The 9,361-nt window shown below is 35.5% G+C and overlaps 1 protein-coding gene across 6 annotated transcripts in view; it reads left to right on the top strand.

Annotated features, from left to right (window-relative positions):
* The window catches only part of NSD3 (nuclear receptor binding SET domain protein 3), a 141,866-nt gene that overhangs the window by 1,059 nt on the left and 131,446 nt on the right, over nucleotides 1–9,361 (top strand). The window lies entirely within an intron of this gene.

A 9,361-nucleotide genomic window follows, 5' to 3' on the forward strand; every position in this document is an offset into this window, starting at 1 on the left:
GGGTAGAGGGTGGGTAGAAGCCAGGACATAATTTGATGGGTTTTGTGAGGAAGTGAAGACTGTTCAGATTTAAAGGGGGTAGGGGCAGCCATGTTTGCTCCCAGACACTGCAGTGTAAATAAATTTCCTCTTCCCCCCAAATACCATTATTAATCTGGATGGTGCCAGTTGAGGTCATTAACCCCTATTCCCCTTCTGCATGTCAACTCTTTTCCTTGCCTCTTGGGTCTTTCAAAATAATCCATAACCAGCAAAGTAGGTGGTAATATTCTCCCTCTTCTGGGTTCTGCTTCTCTTCCCTTTGCTTTTTTCCCCTTTTCCTTTCATTTTAGGTTGCAAACAAGACAGTGGAGTGGGGAGAACTGCTGCAAAAATTAACCCTTTTTTGTAAATCTGAAAAGAAATGTAAGCATAGAATTTTAGTCAAAAGGTCTTTTTATAGTGACAATACAGATATACTTCCCCTCTAAAATTATGAAGTTTTTAAGTGTGAACAATTACATATGCCTTAGAAAGGACAAAATTAACATGTTTTCTGCGATTCTTAAAGCAAACAAGGAAATGGAGTAGGTTACTCCACTTGGTCTGAGGCTCTTGGAGAAGAACAAGTGGTGTAGTTTAGTGTAGGAAGACCTGTTTGTGCATTATCTGTCTACTTAATTTTAAATCTAGGAAAATAGCAGTGTATGTGTTTCACATTGTGTTTTTGAAAGGTATTTTGCTGTTCATAGGTTCAAGGTATGTTAAAGAAAGTACTCCTTTCACAAAAACCATTGCTCTTCCTCCTCTCTAGCCCCCACCCTTTCTTCTTGCTTTTATGTAGATAACCCAGTGTAATCCCCAAATGCCAGTACAGTGCAGTGATGTATGAAATAAGCATAGAGTTCTTACAGCCTCGTTGAGGTGCCAATTATATTTAAGTGGGAACTTTAGGTTACTCCAAATAGAACTGCAGTAACTTTTCTGAATGAATGCAAATATAACTACTTGTGATATTGACATGGTCACTTATTCTAATAGCTCATATTTGGATAAATTAGTCTGAGTTCAGTGTTATGTCTGTTAAAAAGTTAACAAGTGAAAACCATAGGATTATAGATTTAGAGCTGAAAGTGGCCTTAGAAGCCATGAAGGCCAACCTCATCATTTTACTGGTGAGGAAACTGAGGCATAGAGAAATTAAATGGTTTGGCCAATCATACAAGGCAGAATTTGAATTTAAGTCTCCTGACTCCAAGTCCAGTATTCTATCCACTACACCACCTAAGATTTTAGAAGTAGAAGATAATTTTAGACAAGATCTAGTGCATCTTCTTTTTTTTTTTTTCCTTACAGGTAGGAAATGGTCTGGAAAGGCTAAGTGATTTGTCCAAGATCTCGCAGTTAGTTGCGGCAGGGCCAAAATTTGAATTCATATGTTCTAATTTCTAGTCTAGTGTTTTTTTTCTATTCTATTCTGTCAACTTGTTTAGCTTAGGTTTTTTCCCCTTCTCCTAAAGAATTAAAAGGGAACATATTAGGGCATAATAAATGCGGACTTGTTGAATTGAAACATTATGTTAAAGGTGATGCTCTTTGTCATTCAGCAGTGAAAGATTCTAGCATTGACCTGAAGGCCTAATATAAAATAAAATATAGATACTTTATATAAATACTTTTATTATAAAATAAAACAAATACTAATTTAAAAACTTGAAGTATTTTGTTGCTTAAAATGCCTGAGTATTCATACTAAGGATTAAGATTTAGAAAAGGTTGCAGAATTAGTTAATATGCTTTTTAAAAACTTATTTGCATAAAAATTTTTCTTTCATGTCTACTGTATTTACATATCAAGTGCTAAATTGTGGGGTATAGGGCTTACGTAGGAGACCGTGTGGTAAGGTAGGGAAAAAAAATACTGGGATTGGAATCGGGAGACCTGGGTTAGAGACCAGCTGCCTGTACCTGATGACTCTGTGACCTTAGGTAAGTCACTAAATTTTTCTGAATCTTTGTTTCTACATCTGTAAAATGGGAGTAATACTTGATACTGTACTCCAGGGAATTGTGGCAAGGATCAATGGGAAGAATGTACATAAAGTACTTGGTAACTGTAAAGCGATATATAAATGAATTGCTGTTTTTTCTAAATGATACTAGGACCTCATAGAAATTATTCTCTTCTCCCACACCCTGACCTTCCTAATTTTAACTTTCCCATTTCAGTTATTTGCACCTCTGTTGTCCTTGTTATCCATACTCAAAATTGAAGGTTATCTTTGACTCTCATGTCTTCCTCCACATAAGTTGCTAAAAACATCTGTCTAATCCATCCCTTCCTTTCCATTTTCACACTCCCATCAGTTGAGACACTTGCTACTGTGCTATTGTTATAGTATTATTCCCTCGACCTCCACTGTGTCTTTTACACTGCTGCCTGAGTAGTTTTCCTATTACACATGTATTTCCTAATCTGCACTTATTCCTTAGCCTGTCATTTTTAGACCTTTCATTGTATGCATCTGATATACCTTTCAACAACAAATATTTATTAAGTATCAACAATATCTGAGATAACTGTGCTAGACTGGGGGTTACAAAAATAAATAAGATACAGTCTTTGTCTTCATGGAGCTTATAATTTAATCAGGGAGACAAGTCAGGAAAAAATAACTATAATGCAAAATAGAATAGAAATACGTAGCATAGATACAAAGATGTAGAGATGTAGAATCATTATCAGTAGCATTTGGCAGCAGACTTTGGAGAGATGGGTAGAAGGAAAAGGGGAAAGAGGAAGGAATCAAAGATGTCTCTCAGTTTTGAACTAAGCCGACTGGAAGAAATATTCAGATATGGGGAAATTGGAAAGTATATTTGCTTATCATTAAGAGAATTTCCAAGCTTCGTTGCAACTTTAAGATATAGAGCTGCTTAGAACATGAGAGGTTGTGACTTTCACATGGTCAAGCTACGAGTATATGTCAGAAGTGGGCCTTGAACCCAGGCCTTTCTGGCTTTGAGGCCACTATGCCATGCTGCTTCTCCACATAGTATTTAATACGTTCGTGGAATATTGATTGGAATAGAGAAAATTACATGGTGGACATGGAACTTAAGCAAGGAAAAGATTTGGATGGTCAAGAAGGAGAAACATTGGGGCTAATAGCCTGTGGAAAAATAAGGTGGTATGAAAAGAAAAGTGACAACTGAGGGCCACGATGAGAACACTATGGACAATGTGAGTTTGTTTGGGGGAATAGTGAGAGATGAAGTTGGAAGGCATTTATAATGTACAACACTGAATTAGGAGTCCCCTCTTCTAGAGCATTACTTAACAGTTATGTGACCCAGGACAATTCCTTCCCAAGTCTCAGTTTCTTCCTTTATAAACGTGAAATAATAGTACATGAACTTCCTACTTAACAGGGTTGTTTGTAATGATGATCTTAAGTACTTTGGAAACTATAAAGAGCTATATAAATATCAGTTTTTTTTATATTATAGGCAGGGGTAAGGTGATTGGAGCATATCATAAAAATCTGGGTTTTATTCTTTCCAGACCCACAGATTGTGTTTCTTATTTTCTCAGTTCCTCATTTCACTCAGCAGTAAAACAGGAAAAAATGAGCTGGATTCTGAGTTCTGTCTGAGAGGTACACTTTTTAATGGTAGTTATCAAAAAGATTAATATCCACTTAGGCATCTTCTAGAAGCAGTTCATGGTAACCCTATTGAAGTCTAACATGTAAATTAATGTTTTGCAATTATAAAGTGTTGGGAACATATGAGAAAAGGCTAGTGAAAAGAACCGCAGGGTTGGCTTGGAAAAAAATTGTCATTATTTCAGTGTCAATACTCTATTCAGGAAATGTCAGTATCAGTACCCTCTTCTAGGCAAAAGGGTACCCCTACCAGCATTCCAGTCCCTTTGACAAGTGTCTATCTCCATAATATTGGAGAATAGCTTAGATTATCCTATTTGTGTACATAGTAGTACCTAGTGGTAAGTAAATTTTGTTCAGAGAATGTTTTTGCATTGTCTCTTTACTCCAGTGAAGAGTTTAAGTATAAATGAGCAGGAATGAGGGAAGTCTTATCAGCAGGTGGTATCACAATTATCCATGCAGTAATAGGCGACTTGACAGAGAAGATAGAGATCTTGCTTCTGAGTCAAGAAGACCTGGGTTGAAGTCCTCCCCTGCCACATAATAGTGACAGGTCCCTGGGCAAGTCATTTAACTTCTCAGTTCCTCCCTCATTTCTCTAAGACTGTGATTGCAGAGCATTAATAGAGGGAGTATCCTCTAAGAATGAAAGTTCAACCTAATAAAAATTTGTATTGGAGAAAAGTTAAGAAATGATCCTGGCCCTGACTATTGCCTAAAGTATTGTAGTTCTCTTCAAGTTGGTCACCATGCTTCCAGTGTCTCCTCTTTCAGGCTATCCTTTACATAGCTGCCAAAATTATATTCACGTATGGGTCCAAACAGGCTGTTTTTCTGATCAGTACCCTTTAGTTCAGGGGCTCTTAACCTAGGGCCCTCAAACAATTTTTAAAAAATATTTTGGTAACCACTATTTCAACATAACTGGTTTCCTTTGTAATTTTATCTTTTATTTTATACATTTAAAGACATTTTTCTAAAAAGGGGTTCCATAGACTTTCCATGACACAAAAATGGTTAAGAACTTTGCTTTAGTGGCTCTCTGTTGCCTGTTAGATAAAATAATATTGGATAAAATAAAATAAAGTATTGGATAAAATCCTTCCCTTGGCAAATAAGACAACCAAACAGCAGTTCCAGTCTTCTTTTCACACTGCTCCTCTTCAAACACTGCATTCTAGTGAAACTAAATGACTACTTTTTTCTATCTTGAATTATTCTGCATTAGTGCCCTCTTACAGATTTCTTCCACATCTTGCCTTCTTGAAATCTTTTATTTTCCTCAAGGCCTAGCTCAGGTGCTCCTTCCTCCAGGAAGCATTGCTTTCCTCCAGGGATTTAGAACTGGACATGATCTTAGAGTTCATCTAGTTTAACCTCTGTATTTTACAGGTGTCGAAATTGAGGCCCAGAGATGGGAAATCATTTGCCTCTAGAATTTGAATCCAAATCGTTACGCTGTTTCCAAAAACTGCCAAGTAAAGCAGTGCTGAAATAGTAATGAGAACTCTTAACTCAATTTAATTTGTATACATGTTCTATCTACTTCCTCTCTGCTCCTCCCCAGATAAGATTGTCAGCCTCTTGAGATCAGGCACTGTCTTATTTTCATCATATAATCTCAATGCCTTGTATTGTCTTGCACACAGTAGGTGTTTGATGAATGTTTGTTGAAAGAATACTAATGAATACCTAGGTTATTTTATGACATTATTTTACAAAGAAAAAGTTAAAGAAAATACTCAAGTTTCTGAATTTAAATTTTTCTTAACTGTTATGAACACATTTCCACCAATTTTTTTAAAAAAAATTAATATGTTTTTATTCATAAATAGAAATTATTAAGAATAATTTTGCTTGCATTTAATATCCACTCATGAAAAGAATTGAGATTCAATTTTGTGTTTGGCCTTTTTCCTTATAAGGTTGTTAATATCTTCTGAAAATAGAAAATAATAGCTGAAAGCTCATTATTTTTACATTGCATATTCTTCAGAATTTTCTAAATTTACATATGGATATTTTTCAAAATGAGCCTCTAAAATGAGTTGTATGGTTTTATTAAGGTATGGTAACATTATTTAACATTACTGTTTGAAAACAGCGTTTGTGTTTGTTACTGCAAAAGTCTTGAACTGGTTAATGTTGTATTTGAGTACTTTGGCGTTTAAGAACACTTAAGCACTTTTCAAGCCTTAAATCACTATAAATGTCAACTATTATTGATAATGGGTAACTGAGATGACATATGCCCTTATAAATAATAGTTAATATTAGCTAAATTTGACTGCAAATAGGGAAGAATGATTTTTGACACTCTAGCTACTTTTTATGTTTATAAACTGAGAACATTATTTCCTAAAATTACCAGTTATAAACAACAAGAGTTTAATTCACCTTGGGCAGGTAGGTGGCACAGTAGATAGAGCCCTGGATCTGGAGTTAGATCTGCTTCTATGACCTGATGCTTGTTTAGTTAATGATGCATTGGGCTGGTTGGCCTGGTGGAATAACACACAGAGATATGAAGAAACTGTGACTCTGGATTTCAGATACTATTAAATGAATGGATTTCATAATTTTATAACCAGTTTTCAGAGGTGGGATTATAGAGTTACCCATATGGAGAAGAACATATACTGCATGTTCATTCTATGCATAGAATCTGTATTTTAATAGAACCCCACACTGGAAGATTATTACTGAATAATATGAGAGTAAAATATTGTCTTTTTGGAGACAAACTAGTATAGTAAAAAGAATCCTGGGTTTGGAAGCAGAAGACCTGGGTTGGAATTCTAACTTTGTCATTTTTACCTATTTGAACTTGGGCAAGTACTTCACTTCTCAATTTCCTTATTTGTAAAATGAGGTTGGGTTTATATCAGTGGTGTCAAACTCAAATAGAAGCAGGGACCCTAATCTGTACATAAGGATTCCTGTGTGCCATATGCTGACTTGGTTTTGAAATGTAGTATTATCTGTGTTTTTTTGTATTTTTATTTATTTTGTTAAATATTTCCCAAATATATTTTAATCTGGTTTGGGCTGCTTTTATAGTATTGGGAGCTGCATGTGGCCCTCGTGTTAGAAACTTCTGGGTTAAATCAGGGCTTCTTACACTTTTTTTACTCATGACCCCTTTAGCACTTTGTAAACTGTGGAGTGTGATCCAGTATAGTTGCGACTCAGTTTAAGAAGCACTAAATGACCTGTAGCTATAAAAATGACTTTTTTATATGATACAAACAAACAATGCCTAAATAGAATTATACTATTTTTGTACCACTGTTTAGTATTCATTCTAGTGCATTTCCTTATAAAAATAATGATTCTCTGATTCAGATTTTAAAATAAAATCTAACAGTTGTAGTTTTTGTGTAGAAAATTACTTTTTTGATTCTTCTTAACCTGACATCAGAATGTCATTAAATAGAAATTAAGCCTTGACTCTGATATCAGCATAGCTTGTAAAAAGAATCAGTAGCTATGGTATTGTTTGACCCTTTTCCCACAGAGAGTTTTTAGATCTCACAGTCTCTTTGGATAGGTGTAGAGAACTTTTAAAATAAGGGGATCTAATTTGAATACCCTCACTTTTCTTATTTTCCCAATGCCATAAATTTTAAATAATTATTTATGTTTGCTGTCTGGCAGAGAGTTGAATTCTAAGTCCCCTTCCCCTGTAGTGGAGAAACTTGGAAACAATTGCCATTACATAATGTAGGTTGTTTGAAAGCCACAGGCTCATCTCTCTTTTCATCTGCAACCTTGCTCTCATCACATCGTTTTCTTTTCTTCTTTTTTTTTTTTTGCATATCAGTTTTATTTGTTACTTTGAAGATCTAGAAGCTTTGGAATACAGTAAACTGCTTGCTATGATGTACCTGTTAACTGGCTTACCTTGGTCATTATCTAGATGAAAGGTGGGGAACCTATGGTCTTCTAGGTCCTTGGGTGCAGCCTTTTGACTGAGTCCAAGTTTTAAAGAACAAATCCTTTTATTAAGGAGATTTGTTCTGTGAAGTTTGGATTCAAAGGGCCACACTTGAGGACCTAGAAGGCCACATGTGGCCTCAAGGCCGCAGGTTCCCCACCTCTGATCTAAAGTAAAAATGTACTAGCTTGGTTTTTTTTCCCCTCAAGAATGGTTAAAAATAACTTTAAAGTTTTAAAGTGAAGATGTATGTTAAATTTTCTTATATTTAGCAATAGCCATTTGAGTTGATATTGTTATACTTGATACTTGATAATACAGATTAGATAATGTAGAAATAAATAAATACAGATTACATAATTTCTTTGAAGGCAAGAATTCTATTGCTTTTATGTTTGTATCACTTGCACCTAGCACGGTTTCTTAACACTCCAAGTGTTTTTAAAATGTTTGTCAATTGAATTAATTTTGCATTAATATATGTATATTTTGCAGTATAAGGAAGGGGTAGAATCCTTTTGGCTCTCTTATGGCTACTTTGTTGTTGCCTCTTCACTTAGCTTTGAACATTTAAAGTTGAGCCTATAGAGAAGAGCAGACAGTATCCCAGTATGCCTCCCCCCATTTAACATAAGATTATTTGAATTTACAAAAGAGATCATTTGGGAGACTATTATTTGTATAAGGTGTTTACCACTCTCTTCAAGACTTTATAAATTAAAGAACAGCTGCGATGTAAAGTGCATTTTGATTGATAAAAGATGTGATATGTGTGGTTCACTTGTGTAATCCATTAGAATTGTAAACTCCTTAAGGGTAGTAGTATATTATTCTTTCCTCAGTAGCTACCCAATGCCTTGCACATGATTTAGAGTTGTAAAGGACTTGAAAGGAATAGTCTCCAAAGTAGGGGTGTGTGTGTGTGTGTGTATACACTCCAGAGTGTGTGTAACATAATTCATTGGGATATCCAGAGAAAATATTAGAATTGTGAGCAGGGAAGTCATTCAGTCCACTTATAGACATCACATGCCGCTTTTGTTCTCTTTTCCCTGTTGGCTTCCATTGCAATCAGTGGCACGTGCTTCTTCCCAGGCAAACAGATGTGCAGGCAAACATTCTCCACCAGGTATCAGACATGCCCCTGCCCTTCTTACTTCACTTTTGCCACAGCAATAGGACATATCTCTCTTTAAGTCCCCTAACCCAGGCAAAAAAGGTTTTTTTGTACTGTTAATAAAATATTGTTTATTTTGTAATTTTAATTGCTAATTTTGTATATTATTATAATCTATATAACAGTAGTAATGTATAATCTATAGATAGATATATATTGGGATGTATGAATAAAACATTTGGAGAGAACAGCTTTATAGGTCATCTGTGTTTGTTGTACTGGTAAACAAACCCTTCTAAACCAACCCATCCATAGTACTTCTTACCAGTCAAGCAGCTTAGTGCAGCATGGTATTGAGCAATTTTTCCTCAATGTCAGATTGAAGAACGCTCACTTGAGTACTACTACTCTCAGTGTGAAAGCAAAAGTGTGCTTTACATGTCTTAGCTTGGAAATGTCATGTGGAAATATATATAAACCATTCCCAGGAATTATTTTCATTATCATTTAAAAGCTTATATGTGGAGGCAGTTAGGTGGGGCAGTGGATAGAGCACTGGCTGTTGAGTCAGAAGGATCTGAGTTCACATCCGGCCTCAGATACTTACTAGCTATGTGACCCTGGGCAAGTCACTTAACCCCAATCGTGCCCCCCCCC

Source organism: Vombatus ursinus, unplaced genomic scaffold, assembly GCF_900497805.2.
Source record: "Vombatus ursinus unplaced genomic scaffold, bare-nosed wombat genome assembly UNPS02014778.1, whole genome shotgun sequence".
In the NCBI taxonomy this organism is placed as follows: domain Eukaryota; kingdom Metazoa; phylum Chordata; class Mammalia; order Diprotodontia; family Vombatidae; genus Vombatus; species Vombatus ursinus.